We start from the raw sequence: 23,234 nt of genomic DNA, 5'->3' as shown, positions 1-23,234 counted from the left end.
TTTGCTATCGAGGGGGCTTCTTATTGATGAGGTCAGAAGAACTTTATTTATTTTATTATGCTACTGCACCGACACACTTTATTCGAGCAAATACCCAGTATGTACCTGGCAGATACCTGGAATGCGCCGCTCCTCACCTCTGACAAGCCCCGTTGCGTTTGCCTTCCCAGCCTGGGTTCATGCCTGGCTGATGGGTGGCTGATCTGTTAAATGATAATGATTAGGATTTAATAGGCTGCAATGCTTCGCGTGTCTACCAGATGGCATAAATTCATGAATTGTAATGCAGTATATATATATACTGTGCAGTATTGCAGCCAGCGGGAATAAAATGCTTCAATCCCTGCCTTGAAAATACCTCAATGTACTCGGGCAGAAAACAGTCACAAACCTCAATACACCCGGGTATACCCGAATTCGTGGGACTAGCGGAGCTCGAATAAAGTGTGTCGCCAGTGTAGTTAATGTGTTTAATAATGGACAAATAATCTATTTTCCCTATCTGGATAATAGTTATTTTGCACTTTATTGTACTGTATGTGTTGGGGGGGGCGGTGGATTGATGTATTTAATGTTTAGGTCAGGTTTATTTTTTTTACATACAGGGTTGGTTCCTTTTAATATGCGGGGGACCAATGGAGACCACCTGCGGTCTCCTCTTGCTTCTCACGGGTATCAGACTGCCGGTTCCACGGGGGACACCTGCAGGGAAGAACCAGTGGCCCCACCGCGGACCCGTAGGAACCACCTGAGGGACCCCAGACCCCCGTGGGAACCACCCGAGGCCCCTCAGACACCTGTGGGTCTGACCCAGGGCCCCCCAGACAACCACGGGCCTACCTGTGTGGACCCCATTGTGGCCCACGGTGACCCGCGGAGACCACCTGGTGGACCAGGGCGCCTGGCGGAGACCACCCATAGGCCTCCAGACCCTGTTTGAAACATGGTGCTGGGCTACTGTGAGGTCTGTGAGGTGACCCGTCAGGCCCACCGTGGACTGCCGTGGGCCTGGGGTATTAACCCTGTATGTAAAAGAATAAATCATGTATTTATGAGGGGGCACAGGGGGTGGGTTAAGTATAGAATAAATATAATGATGTTTATTGTGGGGCTGTGTATTGTTTTTCTTGTGGGTACTGGGTGTGGGGGAACGCCCTTCCCCCACCCCCAGTACCCACAAGAAAAACAATTGTCCCCAAGGGTATGTGGGTAGGGCTCCTGCCTGTGTTAGTGGGTGAGGGTGGTTAGGCCTCATGGGATGGGTAGTGGGGGAGGGTATTTAGGCTTCCCGAGTGGTGGGTGAGGGTGGGTTAACCCCTTAATGACTGTAGCAATTAGTGACCGCTAAGGTGAATAAGGGGTTAGGGGACATTACATTGGCTATGGTTAGGGGACATTACATTGGTTATTTGGATTGTTGTGTATGTTTTGCAGAACCAGAGGGACATGGGCAGGATGAAGATGAGTGTGAAGATGGCCTTCATCGTGGGTGCCTGTAAAAGGTAAGTGTAATATGTATTTACTGTATTTATTGTAATTTATATGTATTTAAAATGGGCAAATGCATTATTATCCATATGTGGATAATAGTAATTTTGCCCATTACTGTGTTAGGGGGGGGTGTATTTACTTATTAATATTGTTTGAGATTTTTGGAGGCACAACATTGGTACCGCAGGCCCGTGGGTAACCCGGGACTCCCGCGGGGCCCCCTGCTTGGTGAGCCGGGGATCCCCGGACCCCCGCGGGGTCAGCCGGGGACACCCGCCGGCCTGTTGTATGGGTTTTGCTCATGCAAAAATGTAAACAAAGACATTTTTCTAAGTCCAGAGAAAAAGGGTAAACCCCCAAGTTGATGCTACAAATACTGCAAAGTCTAATGTCATAAAACGTAATGAAATACCATTACAAATCGGTAAACATGAAAAAATAAAGCAATGAGTGTCCCGTGAGTAATGCCGATGGTATGTGTGAGGCCAAAACAGCTCCCACCTCACCTGTACTTCGCCGGTGTGCCCTCAAGCCGATCCGATGGTACACTCCCCCTGAAACAGATGGGTAAACCCTCCTCACTCGGACATGCGGGGACAGCTACCCGGTATAGAAGGACAAGCTGATGGTAGTAGAGACCTGCAAGCAGAGCCTCCTGCCACCTTACCGGGTGCCAATAGATTCTCCCGCGATGTTACTGCCCAATGCTGTGGACGGGGTGGTGGCTGATGGGAAGACGGAGGGCGATCCACTCCTTCGGTAATGGTCGTCTCCGTCAGCTGTGTTCTGCTCCCGGTGTACAGGTAAGGAACTGGAGTGCCGACCGCACACTGGCTGAAAAACGAATCCACTCAGCAGCTCTTACAGAAATTCCTCCAGATGGAACAGGTGCGTGCTGCTATACTAATAGGTAGTGCAAGATAGGTGAAAAAGAGAAAGTAGAGCACTGCCAAAAAGGAGAGCAAAGGGCTGGGGCAAAAAATAACAATTATTTATTAGGCATATAAGCCAAAAGGACAAACACACGATTTAAAACTCTGACGCGTTTCCCACCGTGGAGGCGCTTTATCAAAGATAATGATAAAGATCACTTGTGAGCATATTCACATGTCTTAGGCAGGTCTGCAACCCTAACTTTCACCATTAACACCCAGCATAAAGTGTTTCCCTTGCAGCAAGGGATTCTAGGAAATAACATGCAAATGAGCAAGTTTGAATGAGACTGCAGAGACCTCCCTCTGTGTTAATCCGAATGGCCATTAAGAATCTCACAGAAATGTTGAGGCATTTACTGTGAGACTGCCCCAGAATCTCCCAGAATTTCCCAGGTACAAGTGTTCTAATACTCGTGGCTTCATCTGTAATGGGTCAGTGACAATGGTGGTAGTGTAATCTGATCAGGCGTCATGGTCTCAATAAAAGCTGTGGCCGTTTAACCCTCAGTTGGGGACAGAGTGTTACTTTGGGAAGAGAAGTGTATTGGGTTTTTTTTGTTGCTAGAAATTAGACACAAATTGTATTGTATTGTATTGTATGTCTTTATTTATATAGCGCCATAAATGTACATAGCGCTTCACAGTAGTAATACATATCATATAAATAACAAATAATATAAATAACAGATCATGGGAATAAGTGCTTCAGACATACTGTAAAAGTAACATTAAGGAAGGAGTCCCTGCTCCGAGGTTGCAGTAATCAAGATGGGAGAGAATGAGGGCCTGAGTCAGAGTTTTAGCAGTTGAGTAACAGAGGAAAGAGCGTATCTTTGTGATATTGCGGAGGAAAAAGCGACAAGTTTTAGAAACGTTTTGAATATGATAGAAGAATGAGAGTGAGGAATCAAGTGTAACCCCTAGGCAGCATGCGTGGGCTACTGGGTGAATGATCTATTTCCAATAGCAATGTGGAAGGAGGTAGTAGGGCCATGTTTGGGAGGAAGTATAAGGAGCTCTGTTTTTGCCATGTTAAGTTTCAGTCGGCGGATGGCCATCCAGGATGATATTCCAGAGAGGCATTCAGAAACTTTGGTCTGTATAGCAGGTGTAAGGTCAGGGGTTGAAAGGTAAATTTGTGTGTCATCAGCATAGAGGTGATATTGAAACCCAAAAGATGTGATTAGGTCACCTAGAGAGAGTGTGTAGAGAGAAAAGAGAAGGGGTCCCAGGACAGAGCCCTGGGGTACCCCCACAGAGAGATCAATAGAGGAGGAGGAGGTGTTAGCAAAAGAGACACTGAAGGTACGAGGAGGTAAGAGGAGATCCAGGATAAAGCTTTGTTCCGAAAACCAAGAGTATGGAGAATGTGGTGGTCCACGGTGTCGAATGCTGCAGAGAGGTCGATTAATATGAGCTCTGTCCTCTGTCTTTGGCAGCGTGGAGGTCGTCAGTTATTTTAGTGAGGGCTGTTTCAGTAGAGTAAGCAGTGCGGAAGCCAGATTGTAGAGGGTCTAGGACAGAATAGGTGTTGAGAAAGTGTAGCAATCGAGAGAATACAAGACGTTCAAGGAGTTTGGAGGCAAAAGGCAGGAGGGAGACAGGTCGATAGTAGAAGGACAGGTAGGGTCAAGCTTGCTGTTTTTGAGTAATGGTATGACTGTTGCATGCTTGAAGGATGATGGAAAGGTACCAGAGTAGAGGGAAGAGTTTAAGATCTGTGTGAGCATAGGGATTATAGAAGGAGCAAGAGGTTTTAGGAGATGGGAGGGAATGGGATCAAGAGGGCAAGTGGTAGAGGGAGAAGAGGAGATCAGCAGTGACACATTCTCCTCTGAGATAGCGGAAAAAGAGTCAAGAAAGGCAGGAGGAGAGTTGGGAAGCATTGTGGGATGGGATGTTCTGCTGTATGGACTCCACCTTTTCCTTTAAAAAGTCAGCAAAGTCCTGAGGTGAGATGGAGTAAGAAGAGGAGGCAGCTGAGGGTGGTCTGAGTAGAGAGTCAAAGACAGAAAAGAGACGGCGTGGGTTAGACTTGTGTGTGTTGATTAGTGATGAAAAGTAGGTTTGTTTAGCTTGAGAGAGGGCAGAGTTGAAACAGGATAGCATAAATTTGTAGTGAATGAAGTCTGCGAGCGTATGAGATTTCCTCCAGAGGCGTTCAGAGGAACGAGTGGAGGAACGCAGCATGCATGTGTGGGAGTTTAGCCAGGGTCTGGGGTTAGAAGGGCGAGGACGGCAGAGAGAAAGCAGGGCATGAATATCAAGAGAGGAAGATAAGGCAGAGTTGTAGTTCCTGACCAGGTTGTCAGGGTCTGAAGCAGAACTGAGAGAGGAGAGGGAGGAGCGTAAAGTGGAATCAAGAGCTGGTAGGTTAATAGAGCGCCGGTTTCTGCAAAAACGAGGGTGAGATGGAGATGGAGATGGAGAGAAGCGAGAGAGAGAAAATGAGATGAGGTGATGGTCAGAGAGAGGAAAAGGGGAGATGGAGAAGTCGGAGAGAGAGAAGTTTTTAGTGAAAACCAGGTCTACACTGGCGACACACTTTATTCGAGCTCGGTTAGTCCCACGAATTCGGGTATACCCGGGTGTATTGAGGTTTGTGACTGTTTTCTGCCCGAGTGCATTGAGTTATTTTCCAGGCAGGGATTGAAGCATTTTATTCCCGCTGGCTGCAATACTGCACAGTATATATATATATATATATACTGCATTACAATTCATGAATTTATGCCATCTGGTAGACACGTGAAGCATTGCAGCCTATTAAATCCTAATCATTATCATTTAACAGATCAGCCGCCCATCAGCCAGGCATGAACCCAGGCTGGGAAGGCAAATGCAACGGGGCTTGTCAGAGGTGAGGAGCGGCGCATTCCAGGTATCTGCCAGGTACATACTGGGTATTTGCTCGAATAAAGTGTGTCGCAGCAGTAGGTAGTGTCCATCCTTGTGGGTGCTGGCTTCAGTCCACTGTTGAAGGCCAAAAGAAGAGGTTAGAGAAAGAAAGCCCAAGGGAGAGAGGGGTCATCAATGTGGCAATTGAAGTCCCCAAGGAGAAGAACAGGGGAGTCTGAGGAGAGAAAGAAAGAGAGCCAGGATTCAAAGTGAGAGAGAAAGGCAGAAGGGGGATGAGTAGAGGAAGGTGGGCGATAGATGACCGCCACATGGACTGGGAGAGGAGAGAAGATCTGGACTGTGTGAACCTCAAAGGAGGGGAAAGCAAGAGAGGGGGGAATAGAAACTGTTCGGTAGCGGCAGAGAGAGGAGAGCAGGAGCCCCACGCCTCCACCCCTGCCACCAGGGTGCGGAGTGTGGGAGAAGGAAAGGCCAACATAGGAGAGGGCAGCTTCCAGAGCAGAGTCAGTCTGAGTGAGCCAGGTCTCAGTTATGGCAAATAGGAGCAGGGAGTGAGAGAGAAAGAAGTCATGCACAGAGAGGAACTTGTTAGAAAGGGAGCGAGCATTCCAAAGGGCACAGGAGAAAGGGAGAGAGGAGGGAGGGTGGCAGGGGATGGGTATGAGGTTGGAGGGGTTAACACCAGAAGGAGTAGAAGTTGCATGTGGAAGGCGAGGATGAGAGCAAGTAGAAAAAGGCAGGGACAGGATTGGGAGAGATATCCCCAGAAGCAAGGAGGAGAAGCATGCACAGAAAGAGAATGTGTGAGGATGATTTGAAGGGGTGTGTTTTAGTGCAGGAGGTATAGCTGTGTGGTGACAGAGGGCGCAGGTAAGAGATGAGTTCATGTGAACTGAGAAGTGGTGAAGTAAGGAGAGATGGCGAAATATGAATAGAGTTAGAGACATGATGAGGCTTGTGGAAGGAAGTGCATATTTAGAAAATAAGTGAGGTTACAGCAAATATAAAAAGTAAGGGCGGCATCACAGCAATAGTAATGTGTTGAGATGTGCAGTCTGGGATGATATCCTCCTTTCCAGCGTAGATCAAATGCAGGAATCAGAAGCAGTAAATTGTGTCCACTTTTTCCACTTCTTTATGAACTTCCTTTTTTAAACATCCATACTACTTTAAAGATTTCTACTTAAAAGCATTTCTGCTTAAGAGCAAATGCTGCAGGCAGCAATGGCTGTTGTGAGTTTACTTATATACATTTAGAAAGTCATCTGGTTGGTACAACAAACTTAATTAGCACATGTGAGGGTAGTTAAAGCAAATGGTTTTTCAAAGGTGGGTGTTGTCTTGCACATGTGTGAAAGATGAATTAAATTAAGACAATAGGGGGATGATTTACAGACAGACAATTTGAGATGTTTTTACCTAAATTGAACTAAATAGACAGCAGGGTATGATGATTGCAGGACAGACAGACAATTTGAGATGTTTTTACCTGAGAAAAGACAAGAGATGAGATGAGAAGCAGATCAATGGACCCAACTTCCTTTTTTAAACCTCCATACTACTTTAAAGATTTCTACTTAAAAGCATTTCTGCTTAAGAGCAAAGGCTGCAAATTGAGAACATTTTCATCATATATATCATGTATTTTCATACAAAACATATCTTGGTCATGTATTTAAATCCAATCTCTGTGTGTTATTTTCTACTCATCATGTGTGCCACTATTGATTAAACCGTGGGTCAGTCTTATTGTTCTTAACTACACATACCTATGTATAACTCCCAATATCACTGAGATTCCATATGATTCACTAGCATGGAATACAGAATGTGTGCGGGATTAATAAAACTGGCTACAGATGTAATCTGATTTTATCTTTTCCCTAGACACCAGAAAACAAGCATTGCAGTAGCAGCAGCATTTTGGTCTACAGGCTCACAGGGGGCGCTTGCTTAGAAGCCGAGGATTGCTTCCAGCTGTTTCCTCAAGCAATCCCAGGCTACGGGGAATTTTAGAAGGGATATCTGTACATCTTTAGTTGACAAACCTTGTGATGTGTACAGAGAATACAGTATACAGAGGCATATTCTTCAATCAACAGAGGACTGAGGGCATCCATCAAGATTCAGAAGTGATACCATGTTCAATCAATGAGGATGGTGTTTGATTACATATAGGCCATCGAGTCATGGATTGTTTTCGACTTGTTTTATTTTTTTCTGGGTATTTTTTTTTTTTTTTGTAGTTTGCATTTTTTAATTTTTGTTTTTTATTTTTTTATATAGGCTGTAGCCATTGGGCTTACCTCTCTAACAGGAGTCAGGCATGAGCAATTCGGTTTGCTGCAGCTTGGAAAATAATAGTCTGTATGTTAAGATGCTAATAGAGAATTCTTGGCTTATACAATGTTAACTTAGTGTATTCTGTATTTATTTTTAAAAGACCTCACTTAGAGAAGACTAAGCTCAGTTGATAAGCTGTAAAGACACCAACAGTAAAGACATCAACATTTTAATTCCGTTCATTTGAATACAATGGCACTTTTCTCCAGCATTGGAGATGACGTGTTCACAGCATACTGAATGAAATGTTGTAGGCTGATTTGGAAAGAGAGTAAACATTTTTTGACTGCTGCAATAGGAATTTAATTGCGTGCCATGTTCTTAAATTAAAAATGGAACCTGGAACTATTTTGAAAACTAGATTATCAGCGAAATGAGGTTGTAATAGATGCTTTTCATTACAGCATCTCACTTGAATTCATTAGTGTGTAGTAATTTGCAGAATATATTGATTGCTGACGGGACCTCCTTTTCAGTAAGTCAGACCACACGTACTGAATCCCTAACTGTTTGTTTAATGATTACAGAAAGCACATACTGTAAGAAACATATATGGTAGCAAGGACCATATTGGAATAAATTAGTATAATGATTATATTCAATGAAAAGCCATGCAATAAGACAAGTGGTAGCTTATGTATCTTTCTGACTTTAAATAGAAAGAGCAAATGTCTCATATCTGTCAAATAATGGCCTGATTAAGAGAAATGAGTATGTTTGTTTAATTGTATTTGGAATTCCTGAATGTTGTTACGTTTCTGGGAAATTCACTGTATTCGTTACTAATTGATTTATTTGGCGTGTGCTGATGCATTTGTAATTGATATCAAGGTGTGTTTATTGATATAGAAGACACTCGGAGGCCAAAATGATTAATGCCCCATGTAAATTAATTAATTTAATTAATAAAACAATTTCCTGGAATATTGAATCCCCCTGGTGTGTATTATCTGGAATTATTCTGCTACTATATTCAGTTTCCATGGTTCCTCCAAATACAAAATAGCATAATTTCCACAAAGAAAATGTCTTGAGGTATGGTTTATGTATGGTATACAACTTGGGAAGAGCTGTCTCTGAATAGAAGGTATTTGCTATTTGTATGTATTCTCATTACTGTCTGTAAAATAATGGCTGTGTAAGTAACACTATGATTATTATTGTGCTTCATATTGTCAAAGCTATCGAGGATTCTAGATGTATGTGCATGTGAGTGACTAATAATGTAGTCCACCGCATATATTTTGCATATACAGTAAGACATTTTCTAACAAGTTGCATACATTTGACGAGTTTCCTGAAACGTATCGTTTAAGTAACCCAAATTCGAAAAAATATCTAAAAACACAAAATATGTGACCTCTTCAAATTTTCCTTTGAGTACCAAAAATAAATAAATAAACAAAGCGAATTTATACGCTCTTTAAAAGCCCAAATACAAGTGGAAACTAAGGACACGGACATGGTCAGTGCTTAGGCGCTGAGCCGCGCTCACGCTTGGCAGTGAGCCCCTGCAGCCGCAATGAGAGAGGCTTCAGCAGGGGCTCGCGCACGCTCCCGCAGGCGTGCGGATGCGTAGCCGACAAGAACATTTTCATTTCAGCGCTGAGGGGAGCGCAGGGCCGATCATGTGAGCGGTTCGCCCAATGAGGGCAAACCAGCTGCGTGACGTCACTGGCCCACCCCCGACACACCCCCGGACGGCGTGCGAACTCGCGAACCCGCTTTCCCTTAGCTTCAGTGCGTTTCCGCACGGCTGAAGTCACTATGGACTCAACCTAAGGCATAAATAAAAGAGACAAGATATTAGGTCTTTGAAAATGGCTTTATCTACTGTACTGAGGTTTTTTCATTATCTAATTATTTTCGTATCATAACAAATCTGCAATCTTTCTTGTAGGTTTTTGTCCTCCATTCGCTTCAGATCCATCTAATTTCTTTATTTCTTGTTGTAGTCACTGTAATTCATTGCCCTTATACTGTATACTGCTGGACTCTGATGCTTATTCTGCACCCCCCTGGACTGCTAGATCTCCCCACACAGTTCCTAAAAGTGCAGTGCAGCCAAGTGATTGCACTGTTATAGAGAAGGACCCTTTCCTAATTCCATTGCATTTCCTAACAAACAAGTGCACGTCCTGCACCTGTGCAAATGCAGAGACAGAACTTGGGGGACTTGGATATGGCATAACTAGGACAGAGGAAAACTCTGTCAAAACCTGCTAAAAAATATTCACGTTCCCCCTACTACTGACTAGAGATGTATACTGTATATGTCTCACAGCTCGGTTTGCAAAAATGTTTGCGTTTTTTCCAAGTTTTTTCAAATATTTACAAATATTTGAAAAAATGGTTTATCCCACTTATTTGTCACTATGAAAGCTTGACATTTAGAGTGAGAGCTAGAACCAGTTCAGCATCCATTCCCTGCTTTCAGTCCTGGTAAACTGATGGCTCTCTCTCACAAGTACTGTAATTGGTGGTACTAACGGGCATCCTTTCCTAGTGCCATTGCACACCTTGGTTGAGGGTTTTATGTTTATAATGCTCTATACTGTACTGTATTTAAATGCAGTGGTTATGTTCTAGCATGGGGGATATCTGACAAATAGAATTGGGTAAAAATAGCTTGGGCGCTGGTGATCCATCAGTACCAGCACACCACTTGCCTGCACAAAGAGGTTGAGGTCTGTCAGCCAGGAGAATTCTCATACTCACTGTCATTGTTTAAATTCACGTATTACTAATAATTCCATCTAATCCTAATTTCCAGCGCAACCTCCAATATGCTAGCAATGTAATTATATGTCACCTATTTCTCCTATTTAATAATGATGGGCACTTTGTGTTTTGTTAGTTATGTACCGGGTACTAAAAAATACTGGGTACTGGGTAAGCAAATAAAAATTACCCGGACAGGTATCTGGGTACCCAGCCAGGTAGGTTGAACAAATTTGGTTCAAACGATGGATGTGTGTACTGACAACAATAATTCACGTGCTCATTCTATTGGGAGAGTGCAATATAATCTTACAACACAACATTAGATTTTGCATTTGAGATGGTTTTAGGCATCTAGAATGAGCAGCCCTCTAAAAAAAATGGAAAGTAGATGTTTGCCCTGAAGTTGGCATTTCAAGTTGAAGAAAAGATCGACATAATGTCCACGGTGGTTGGTGAAGCAGTGGAAATGGAGCACCCAGCAAGGACGCAGAGCTATTTATTTTGTTGTTTGTTTTTCCGGGGGATCCCACTGATTTCTACTGGCTTTGATTTGTACATTCCGCCAGTTTGCGTTTAAACTCGGTCGGGTTACATTTCTTCTTTTATGTCAGTACCCTTGCAATGATGAGTTTGCGTTTGGAGATTCTTTTGAAGTGTTCCCTGACGACGAGATAAAAGGAGTGTGCAAATTGTGTAATTCTGTTTTATCGCGAGGTAGAACAAATGCAAAAACCTACGGAACATCAACGTTAATGAAACATTTACATTTAAAACATTCAGATTAGGTCAGTCGAGTCCATATGAAAAGAAAATTAGACAAGAAAATTAGACAATCAGATTGAGGGACCTTCGCGTCCAGTGAAACAACAGACATTGGTACAGTGTTTGGAAAAAATCAAGTTATGGGACTTTAATAATCTTAAGGCACAATTAATTATAACATTGGCAAAATTATAGCTGTGGACAAAATGTTACTATAGTTGAAATATGGATCTGGTAAGAAACTGACGATCGGTTTTTAAGCCTCAGTGGGCGTTGGCTCACTGAGGAATTTAAGAAAATGTGCGTAGTTTTAAATGCTCGCCATTGTTTCAGAAGGCACACGAGAATTGCCATTAGTGATGCATTAAGCAAAATGCTAGAGCTCTGGAAATTAAGTGCTGAACAGGATAAGTGGGGCAAATATTACCTACAATGAAATGTGGCTGCTTTAGAGAGCTTTCTCAGCAAAAAACAGGATGACAACAGAATGACAACGGTAAATATGAAAATGAAACTAAATTCTTTGAAAGCTAGATTTTATAATGTGGAATTAAGTAAATTGTATGTGATTGCCATCGTTTTGGATCCATGTTACAAACTTACATTTTTAAAACTCAATATACTGTATATAATGTACATGGTATTGCAAAAACAATTGGATTACAGAAGAAATGAAAAGTCTGTCTCCAATATATGAAAATAAAGAAAAATATGACAATGAATCATGAGAACCTACAAAAGAAGAAGAGAAAAAGGATGTCTGTGAAATTCAAGAGTGTGGGCTTGCTTCACTGAAATCTCGTTTGAAAATGAAAGCAAACAAGAAGAGTTTTATACTGAGGATAATATGTCGTATTCCAAAAAGAGAGGCCATTTGAACATTTTCTTAAATGTTCTAACATCCCTGAAAAAGAAAATCTTTTAACTTGGTGGGCAAAAAAGGCAGCTATCTTTCCGGAGGCAAAAAGACAAAATGGAAGCAGCTCACAGGGTCCAAAATCTGAATGAAATGTAATTTTATTGATTAGACATACAGTAACTAAAAAGGAGGTATAGAGGTTTAGATACTGCACCGACACACTTTATTCGAGCAAATACCCGGTATGTACCTGGCAGATACCTGGAATGCGCCGCTCCTCACCTCTGACAAGCCCCGTTGCGTTTGCCTTCCCAGCCTGGGTTCATGCCTGGCTGATGGGCGGCTGATCTGTTAAATGATAATGATTAGGATTTAATAGGCTGCAATGCTTCGCGTGTCTACCAGATGGCATAAATTCATGAATTGTAATGCAGTATATATATATGTACTGTGCAGTATTGCAGCCAGCGGGAATAAAATGCTTCAATCCCTGCCGGAAAATAACTCAATGCACTCGGGCAGAAAACAGTCACAAACCTCAATACACCCGGGTATACCCGAATTCGTGGGACTAGCCGAGCTCGAATAAAGTGTGTCACCAGTGTACTCTCCTACACATTTCTGTAAGGAATCCGCTCCTCGGTTTACTGTTTGCCTTACCTTGTAGCTTGTGCAGTCCTGGAACACTTCCCCTGATATTTACTGCAGCCTGGATTCACTCACCAAAGCAATACTGCCACATGCCCCTTCTGCCATTGGTTCTCTGACCTTTAAGTACTGCTTTCCCACAATGCTCCCTGCCGAGCATAGTCCTTGCTGGATGTCTCTGTGTTCTGCCATAAGCCTTGTCTTGTCTGTCTCCTTGATTCCTGAGACCGGCTGCTAGTGTCACACAGCGGTCTGTTCCTGTGCTGAAGCGGAGTACTCTCCTTGTTGTCTTCAGCTCCCTGGTTCCTGTGACCGGCTGTTAGTCTCATGCAGCGGTCAGTTCCTGTTTCCTGTGCTGAAGCTGAGTACTCTCCTTGTTACTTCAGCTCCTTGTTTCCTGTGACCGGCTGCTATATTCACGCAGCAATCTGTTCCTGTTGCCTGTGCTGAAGCGGAGGTTTCCCCTGTGTTTCTTCAGCTTCCTGGTTCCTGGGGCCTGCTGCTCTTTCCCTATTGCAGAGGCCGTGTCCTGGTTCCTGCGCTGAAACGGAGGATTTCCCAGCCCGCTCAGGACTCTTGCGCTGAAGCACTGGTTTACCAGTGCAGCTAGGCGGTGTGCTAATCTGGTCTGTCTACCACCTCCTGAGACCAGTACCATGGGCCATGGTCGCCGCACGCGCAGAAGCCACTCCCGCGCTCCTAAGCTGAAGCGGGGCTCTCCTGACTACCTGTTGCCGAACTCCTGCTTGAACAACGTTTACCCTGATGTCTCCAGTCCTGACCCTGGTGTGTCCACCGACGATGCTGTCTTCTCCTATCCTGATCCTGCTACGTACGACTACGAACTGCGCAATCCGGATCAGCCTGCGCGGTCTAAGGTCGGTGCTTTTACAACCCCACCTCAGCCACGCGGTCCGACCCAGGTTTGTGGCGAGCACAACCGTGACAGTATGCTCGGCCCCACAAACTCGGACCGCCCTGTGGTGAGGGTTGGTAAGTTTCTGTCTGAAATCCTGTCCCGGCCTGTAGACCAGTCCCAGTTTGAAAACCAGTATCTGTGCGAAATACTACCCCTGATTGAAGAACAGATTATGTATGAAGGTTTAACCCCGTTGCAAAGACAATGCCGTAACGATCTCATTATTAAGGCTTACTGCCTCAAGGACTTAAAACGCTCTCTGGCCGCTTGTGTTTGCTCCCCTGGTTCCCCTTTAACCTGGGATAATGTGAATCCTATCAAACTTGCCAACGCCCAAGATATACTCTTTGCCTTGGCCTTATCATTGGACATTCCCGTAGTACAACAGGACCCTCTCTTCATGTTGGTTCATGCTCAAGACACACTCCGTGTACTTTCCCAGACTTTGGACATTTGCATAAAGGAACAGGACCCTCTCCTCGCCAGCTACGCTGCCGCTTGGCAGTCCACATGTGCTGCCAGTCCTGTCGCTAAACCTGGGGACGTATCTCCCTCTCCATGAAATGACCAAACTGACCCACTATCACTGCCCCCTAACGTAGAAGCTGCCACGGTCCCTAGCCCTGATTGTACACCCGGGTACTCTGACACCAATGATATGTCTACGTTAACCCCTGCTGATCTGTCCTGTGAGGTTCCCCTGGAATATACGTATATTTCTCTAGCCAACACTAAGGCTCTAGTATCCGAGAACAAGTCCCTTTGTCCCTCTATTCCTAACTCTGAATCTCCCTTTTCAGCCCTTGAAGTTTTTCCTGCTTTAACCCCTGCTAGGCAGTTCTGTATGCCTTCCCTGTCAGAGAACGAATCCCTCCTACCTCAACTTACTCAGTTTGAATTTCTAAGTTCTGTTCCCAGGGATCCTGTATTAACCCCTGTGGGGCAGCTCTCTGAGTCCCCTTTGGTAACCCCCTGTTCTCCGCCAGCCATGGTCACGTCCCTAGCTCCAGAGGAAAAATCCCTTGTCTCACCTATTACAAAGGAAAAACTCTCTATGTTCTACTCTCTGGTACTGTCTGCATTAACTCCTGTAAATTCTTGCTGCCTCCAAGCTAATGCCTTCGTTTTAGCCTCAGAGAATGTGTCCCCAAGTCCTACAGCAGAGGTTGCATTAAATGACTTCCCCAAGGTTGCTGAATCCTTAGTTAGTTTTTGCTATAAAACTCCTGCTTCAGCTGAAGTCTCAGCTGCTGTGCCCCCTGAAACTTCGGCTAAAGTTCTGTTTCCAGTTAAATGTATTCAGTTACCAAGTTTTTCCCTAAGCTTGGTCGCAGAGTTCCCATTCCCGGGTACTTCGTTGAACCAGTCTGTCACCCAGAGAGCGATGATCCCTGCTTCAGCACATAGTCCCCACGTCGTGGAATCTGCAGTCATTTCTGGTTTCCCAGACACTCCTTACCAAATACCCAATTCAGAGACCAGTACAGTTATGATTACCCCCCGTGTACTGTCTGTGTTCTCCCCTTCTCAAAGCTTAGGGTTAAAACCGTACAGTGGTCAGTATGCCCATCCTGGGGTTCATGTGGTGTTCCCAGGAAGGTTTTCTGACACACTGTTTTCACTCAAAAGTAACGCTTTTCATATGTGCTAGCTAGAAGCCTGCACACAGTTTCCCCTCTCTCTGAAATTTGCCTTGCTGGCCCTGATACTCGGAGAGGTAAAAACCTCCCTTCAGATTCAGAATCTCTTTCTATAGAGGTCGTCCTTGCTGTTAGTTCCCCTGATTTCTCTGCCCATGCAAATCCTCCAGGGATCAGCATATCTGTTGTTACCCCCTTAGTGCAGTCTGAGACCACCCTGCCTATATTACAAGTCCTGGTGTTTAAATCTGAGCTATTTAGTTTTCCTGCCCTTGCTAAACCTCAGCCCCTCAGCACTGCAGCTAAATGTGCTCCAGCAACCGTTGGGTTACTCGGGGTAAAAATAAAAATTCCTGTCTTAAAGGGTACTTTCTCACACATGTCCAGCAAACATAGAACCTCAGTGATTGATTCTAAGTCACTTATCACTATATCTGATTTTCTCACTAGTCAAACCCTGACACCCTCACCACTGGCTAGGAGTCCCGTTATCAGAATTTTTGCACTAGTAAACACGCCTAAATCTGTTTTTGTCATGACAAGCACCCCTGTTGTTAGGGCCCTTGCAGTTTTGGATAAGACTCCTTTTACTTCAAAGGTTTCTGCTACTGTGAGTTTCCACGGTTCCAATTTACCGCTTATTGTCTCTTTAACTCCCATCATTACTCTCCCATTACCAGTCACTGATTCCCAGGCACCAGCTCCTGACGCTAGTTCTCCTATCGGTACCCCTGCTTTGCGAGATGTTTCTGTTATGGATTCCGAGCCTCCAGCTCCGGAGTCAATTCCTTTACTCACTCCTGTTTATGTAGTCACTCGGGTCCCTGTCACTGAAGTACAGACTTCAGCTTCTGAGGTTAGCTCCCCTCCCTCCGCTATCCTTGCTCTGCCTGATTCTCAAGTTTCTGATATTAAAGCCCCAAAGCCTATTCCTACTCCCCAGACAATACTATCTCCCACTGAGGGTTCCCCAGTATTTGGGAGCTCCACTGCTGAGTGCTTCTCTGCCTCTGTGAAACCATGGTTTTCCCCCTCGGAACCTTCTGTTGCCCCTGTTATTTCCTTTGAGTTGGAATACTCTGTACGTATCCCAAGATTTCGGTCTCTATGTCTGGTTTACTGCTTGCCCTGTGACCTTCCATACCAATACCGAGAAATGCTCCCACCCTCCCTATACCCTCGCTGACCACTACCTGGGAGACCACTGGAGGAGAAGTCCCTCTCAGATTCCTACATGCAGAGGTCAGCCAAGACTTTGTCTGTCCCGAAGGTCATCCTAGTATATTAAATCAACTATCAAGGCCGCTTATCCTAAATTCTCGTCCCATTACTATAAACTGGGTTCCCAGTGGGGGTTCTTCTGCCGTTTCTGCTCCGGAACCCTCTGGTTCTTCACAGCCTTGGATTCCCAAGCCATTTCGCAGGGCGAGCCATGTACCAATGATATCTCTACCACCACTCTCATATCCTAGAACAGTACTCACCAAGGAACTACTCGTTTATAGATCCCCTTTCCGCCTAAAAAACTTTAGGAACAACTCGATGTCCCCGAGACCCATGGATGGCCCTGTCTGGCCGCAGTTTTCTCCAGTGGGTGGGGGTACACAAAGGAGTGACCACGAGTCTCTGGACCATGACTCTAACACCAATCCTAGACGGTTCAGGAACAACTCCTGGTCCCCAAACTCTATGAGTGGTCTTGTTTGCCCGGAGGTCTCACGTGAAGGGGGGGGGGTACTGTAAGGAATCCGCTCCTCGGTTTACTGTTTGCCTTACCTTGTAGCCTTGTGCAGTCCTGGAACACTTCCCCTGATATTTACTGCAGCCTGGATTCACTCACCAAAGCAATACTGCCACACGCCCCTTCTGCCATTGGTTATCTGACCTTTAAGTACTGCTTTCCCACAATGCTCCCTGCTGAGCATAGTCCTTTCTGGATGTCTCTGTGTTCTGCTATAAGCCTTGTCTTGTCTGTCTCCTTGGTTCCTGAGACCGGCTGCTAGTGTCATGCAGCGGTCTGTTCCTGTGCTGAAGCTGAGTACTCTCCTTGTTACTTCAGCTCCCTGGTTCCTGTGACCGGCTGCTATATTCACGCAGCGATCTGTTCCTGTCGCCTGTGCTGAAGCGGAGATTTCCCTTGTGTTTCTTCAGCTTCCTGGTTCCTGGGGCCTGCTGCTCTTTCCCTATTGCAGAGGCCGTGTCCTGGTTCCTGCACTGAAATGGAGGATTTCCCAGCCCGCTCAGGACTCTTGCGCTGAAGCACTGGTTTACCAGTGCAGCTAGGCGGTGTGCTAATCTGGTCTGTCTACCACCTCCTTAGACCAGTACCATGGGCCATGGTCGCCGCACGCGCAGAAGCCACTCCCGCGCTCCTACGCTGAAGCGGGGCTCTCCTGACTACCTGTTGCCGAACTCCTGCTTGAACAACGTTTAACCTGATGTCTCCAGTCCTGACCCTGGCGTGTCCACCGACGATGCTGTCTTCTCCTATCCTGATCCTGCTACGTACAACTACGAACTGCGCGATCCGGATCAGCCTGCGCGGTATAAGGTCGGTGCTTTTACAACCCCACCTCAGCCACGCGGTCGGACCCAAGTTTGTGGCGAGCACAGCCGTGACAATTTCACACCCTTAGGTGCTTTATCAAGGTGTGACATGTGTAGGAGAGTATCTATACCTCTTTAACTCCTTTTAAGTTGTGTCTGATCAATAAAATTACTTTTTCATTCCCTTTTTGGACCTTGACTCCCCTGGCTGTGCGCTGCTTCCATTTTGTCTTTTTGCTCTTGGATCTTGCTACCTGCGGCTGTTCACACCTCAAACAGGGAATCCTGGAGTGGGTGAGGAAGAAGAGAAGAAAAGTAGAAAAGTAATAAGAAAAATTTGAGCACTGTATCATGCTGAATAAATGTTTTTGTAAGGACATTCCTAATGAGGCTTTAGGGGTACGGGCTGCACACATCTCGCTCACCTTTACCTTCAGGGAACTATTTATACCTCTATGGAGAAGAGAGCAAGAATCATCGCCTTTAAAATATTTTGAATTCACTTAAAATTTTCACCCACTCACTGAGGGAGGCTTCTCTGTTCATATTTAGATTTTTTCCTTAAAGATCTTCCAATCCAGAATTGGTTGAGCAACCCATTTACCATTCTGACTAGCTATCTTTCCTGAACTTCCTGTATGGGCAGTACAATGGACTCGGGCCATCCCTTAAGGTTGGAGGAAAGGAGATTTCACCAGCAACAAAGGAAAGTGTTCTTTACAGTAAGGGCAGTTAAAATGTGGAATTCATTACCCATGGAGACTGTGATGGCAGATACAATAGATTTCTTCAAAAAAAGGATGCACAGCTTTTAGATAGGAAAGGTATACAGAGATATACCAAATAAGTATACGTACATGGGAAGAATGTTGATCCAGGGAGGAATTTATTTTTCCCCTTATGAGATATAATTGGATGATATGACTCTGGGGTTTTTTGTTAGCTTTCCGCTGGATCAATAAGTAAGTATAGATATAGGATAAAGTATCTGTTGTCTAAATTTAGCATAGGTTGAACTTGATGGACGTACGTCTTTTTTCAACCTCATCTACTATGTAACTATATGTTAATATATAACTGTAAAAACACAGGGACTCCCGCTGTGCTAATCTGATGGGCCATTACATTCTGCTGTGGACCATCTCATTAGTTACTGCGAGATGGTCACATATTTTCCTTGGCAAGCAGTCTACAACTGGCAGTTGCACCTGTGTATTGCCCAGTATACAAGCAGATAGTATGCCAAAGATTTTACCCAACACAGGTGTAACATCTAGAAATGGACTTGTCTAGTATATTGCTAACAGAATTTAGTAAAAGAACAGTCAGATGATACTTTGTATATGTGACCACAGCAGTAATTGTGACGGTGAGGGTGTAACCAGGCTCACAAATAAAGGTATAGCCCACTTGGTTACCCCTGATCTGTGTTTTGGGGTCTTAGAGTGTCGGCTCTTGTTTGTCATATACGTATTACTGTGACTGTGTGTAAATTATGCGACAATAGATATTTTACCTTTCCTGGGGTGCCAGCAAGCCGGAATTGCTAGGCTATGAGTTTCAAGGTGGGTTTGACAAAGAAAGTTTTTAAAGATTATGGCTACAGATGCAGCGGCCGTTATTCGAACATTTCACTGAGCCATTTTCGTGAACTCTGCTGTATTCCACGCGGCATTCACTCATTAGTCTTCCGTGAATGCTGCAGTGAATGCTGCCAATCACATCTGTGTTTACTGCGGTTTATTTCTTTGAATTACCTGGATTCTGATTTCTTTGGGTGAATTCTTCGTGTATCCGCCAGGTGGCAGAAATGAATGAATTTTAATATGTTCACGTAAAGTACTGTGCTACAGTACTGTGTCAATTTGCAGGTGTTTAAAAAACAGATAAAAAACCAAGTCTACAGTACCACAGAGGTCCATTGTGAATCGACCTTGGTCCTTGAAGACGTTATCAAATTTAGGCGTTTCATAATAAAAAAAAACCTAAACACAAAGCTGTGGGCTTTTTTCTACATTCTTGTCCCTGCACAATTGCTGACTGGACACCATGTGTACACCATACACATGTTAAAAACCTGACTGTAGTTATGCATTTTTTATATGTTCTGCAATTAATGCTGCAACAGATAAGATGGCGACTTTATCAGAAATATATGAATATTTCATTTCGAACTACGATTTTTACAAATTTTCACCTGACGTTCATGGGTGGAAGCATTCGGTAAGGGAATCTTTAACAAACGATCATTGCTTTTTTCTTGTTGCCCCTCCTGATAGAAGAGGGAATTGGTGTGTGATCCCAGATTTTTACAGTATGTTTGATCATGGCAACTGCAAAAGGAGAAAGGTTGGGTTTTATCCATATAAAATTCATCTATCCCAATCCAGCAATGTACCAGCACTGGCACCAGCACCGGCTTACAATAATGGTCCGACTGTCAGTGAAAACCTGGTTAATGGCAATCCTTGTTACCTGTCCCTGCCAGATTACCCGCAAAATTTCCAGCCTGATTTCCAACCACCAGAAAAGGACCTATAGCGCACAGGAGAGAAAAGACAAAAAAACAAAACATGTCTTCACTTTTCTCTCCTGTGCGCTATTTGACCTTTTCTGGTGTTGTGACTACTTTCTGTCTGGGTAAGAGGTTTGGGCCAGCTGCAGGGAGACTTTAGGCATTACTATTGGTATGTTAATTGAACTTTTGCTGTTATTTGTGTTATACGTTTTTGCGCATTCCTGTTTTTTCCTGCTTATTTCAAACCAGATTACACGTACCAGCATGCTTAACAATATGATTACCAGCTTCAGCAGCTGTCAACTGCAGGTGTAGCAGGCCAGCTGTTACCTGTCAACTATAATGCAGACTACAGGAGTGACAGTGGCTCATCTCCCCCCATTTGGCAACGTTTATAATGAAGGTAAATATAATGTACAGTACTACAGTGTACTGTATTACACTATACAGTACAGTATTAAATTTAAAGCTACAGTTCAAGCTGCCGTTTAAAAAAAAATTATTAAAAAAAAACAATATGTGCATCAGTACAATATGCACACAGACAAGTGATTAGCTAAAGTAAGCTGCAGATCGGTCCATTCTCCTGTAATCAATCGCTTTGCTCAGGGTTATTTAATTAAATTCTTGCACAGCATTATTGAAAATGTAGTCCTGCAATGTGATTGACTGAGCAGTTACTACAGTAGATACAATTGGTGGACTTCTAGGGAGAGGGTTGGGCTCAAGATCCAGAGCCTATCAGAAGGGGAAGGGGGCTGTCACTTTGGAAATGCGTCCTACAGTACATTAGAAACATTAAAAATGTCTTTCAAACATTTTTAATTTTTTTAAATGCTACAAGTTTGTACTCATAGTACAGATCTGATTTATTTAAAAAAAAGACACATGTAGGATATTGCTTGAACTGCTGCTTTAATTCCCAATGACACTATAGTAGTGTACAGTATGCTTGCCATAAAGTATCAATGCTTGTGCTCATGCGCACTACAGCGTGACTTGACACATACGCAATACCAGAAATTATAGCATCATTTTTTGGTTTTGGTAAAATAACAGGTCAGGTTTTTAAAGAGTGTTAGGGAAGGCTAGTGAGTATAAAGTAAAGATTCTCATTCTATCTATCTATCCCTCATACCAGAACAGACTTAGTTACTTTAGCCAAGTAAAGTGTAAAAGCATATTTTATTAAAGTGTACATTTAATACAGGTATATATGTTTGATGCACTGTATATGAACTGTGGGATTTCCAAGTCCTGGGATCCGAGAAGCCAGATGGCCACCAGGCTTGATGCCACTGTGCCTATTTGGGTCCTGGACTTGAAAGCCTCAGGGATGCCAAGGTGTTAGGGCAAGCGGAGTACTGGAGGTACACTCAAGTACCCCCATCCGATAGCACAAAGGACTATCCAGCCAACATTTGCACATCCCCAGACATTGCGGAGCCTGGACAGCAGGGGGGTTCTCAATATGTTAAGAGGCAGAGGTTCAAGGTTGGTGCATGCCCCTTAGCTGAATTGAAATTGGTGCCCGTCCAGCTTCAGTATACCGGCAAATCGGTGATAGGCTGGCAGGGAAATTCCTACGCACAGATTGGCTGTAGTGGTTTGTGAATGGGACTCTAAAACCTATATGAAACCTTGCAGCCAATCAGGACTCAGATTTTGAGCGCCAACCAATCAGCGGCAAATTCAAAGATGCTCTGGGAGAAAAAGATATGAGCCGGCTTTAGAGATTTCAAGGCAAGAAAATCCTGCTTTTCAGGGGCCAAGTTCTGAAAACGGAATGTAGCGGTTGCGGCTGAAATTGCATGCCAAATTGAGTTCCAGGACTTTTGTGAGTACCTCCCGGTCATCGGAAAAGACTCATACAGACTTCATTTTGTAGCCATTTGAACTAGGAATGTTTAGTTCAGATCCCCAGTAAGTGTGTTTTCTATTGCATATTGTGATCCATTGTGTGTATATCTTTTCCTGGAATAAATTACAATTTATTTTACCTCCTTGTTTTGCTCAATCATATGATCCCAGTATAAAAGATGTTAATAAACCTGGTCTCCTGTGACAGTAGTATTTATGATGTAGCCAGGTCCCCCAGGTTTGCACTCCACTCTGCTGCAGTGGAAAGTCAGGGAAGGTTGCAGAGTGTGCAGGGAGCACTCCGGTGTATGGGAGGCTCCGCGGTGGCCCAAGCGCTCAGGGCGCTGCCATTTTGGTACTCGCGCATGCGCAGTGAGTTCCATAGGCGACGGTGCTGGGAGAGAGTTCGCGCATGCGCAGGGAGTTGCTGTGGTAGCGTGCGAAGCCCAGATCAATAGGAGAAGGGCTAGAGCGGGGAACTACATGTCCCATGAGCACCCACAAGATCAGGTGAGGTCAGAGAGCCAATAGGATGGCAGGGACTCTGCAGGAACAGGATAGTAAGTTGCACAGGGGAGCACATTGCTCAGTACAGACCAGGAAGGGGAAGAGGTACGAGCTCGGGTGTACAGAGGCAAGTAGCCTCTACACTAGGCCAGACCTTTCCCCTAGGCCCCAGTTAGGCCCTGAGTCACAGACAGTTTGTGGTTACTACAGGGACAGGCCCTAGACTAGGAATCTGCCCCAGTAGTGTGTTAGGACAGAGACATAGCGGTCGCTGCAGAGTTGTTTGGGACCAAACCTCCTCAGAGACATTATTATCCACCCGGGTGTTATCGCCCCAGAGGAGCATCGCGGAAGGCCCCGTGTCTGCGGATCCTTTGTGAAGACTGTTCTGCGGGTCTGAGTGCAGGAGCGCTCAGCAGGTAACTCTCTACTAAGTGCACCAACTGTAACATTCTCATTCTAGAGGATGCGCAGTCACCACACACATTTTGGGGTTTGAGGTGTGGGACATGAGACATGGTGTGGGGAACGCGGTGGAGGGTTGCGTCCTGACAGACGCTTTGGCTAATTGTGTCTCCTTGGGGAAGTATACAGAAATGTTATGCATATGAGGTTATGGTTA

Source organism: Ascaphus truei, chromosome 2 (genome assembly GCF_040206685.1).
Source record: "Ascaphus truei isolate aAscTru1 chromosome 2, aAscTru1.hap1, whole genome shotgun sequence".
Classification (NCBI taxonomy): Eukaryota; Metazoa; Chordata; class Amphibia; order Anura; family Ascaphidae; genus Ascaphus; species Ascaphus truei.
The sequence above is the reverse complement of the archived record's forward strand: the minus strand, read 5'-3'. Positions refer to the sequence as shown.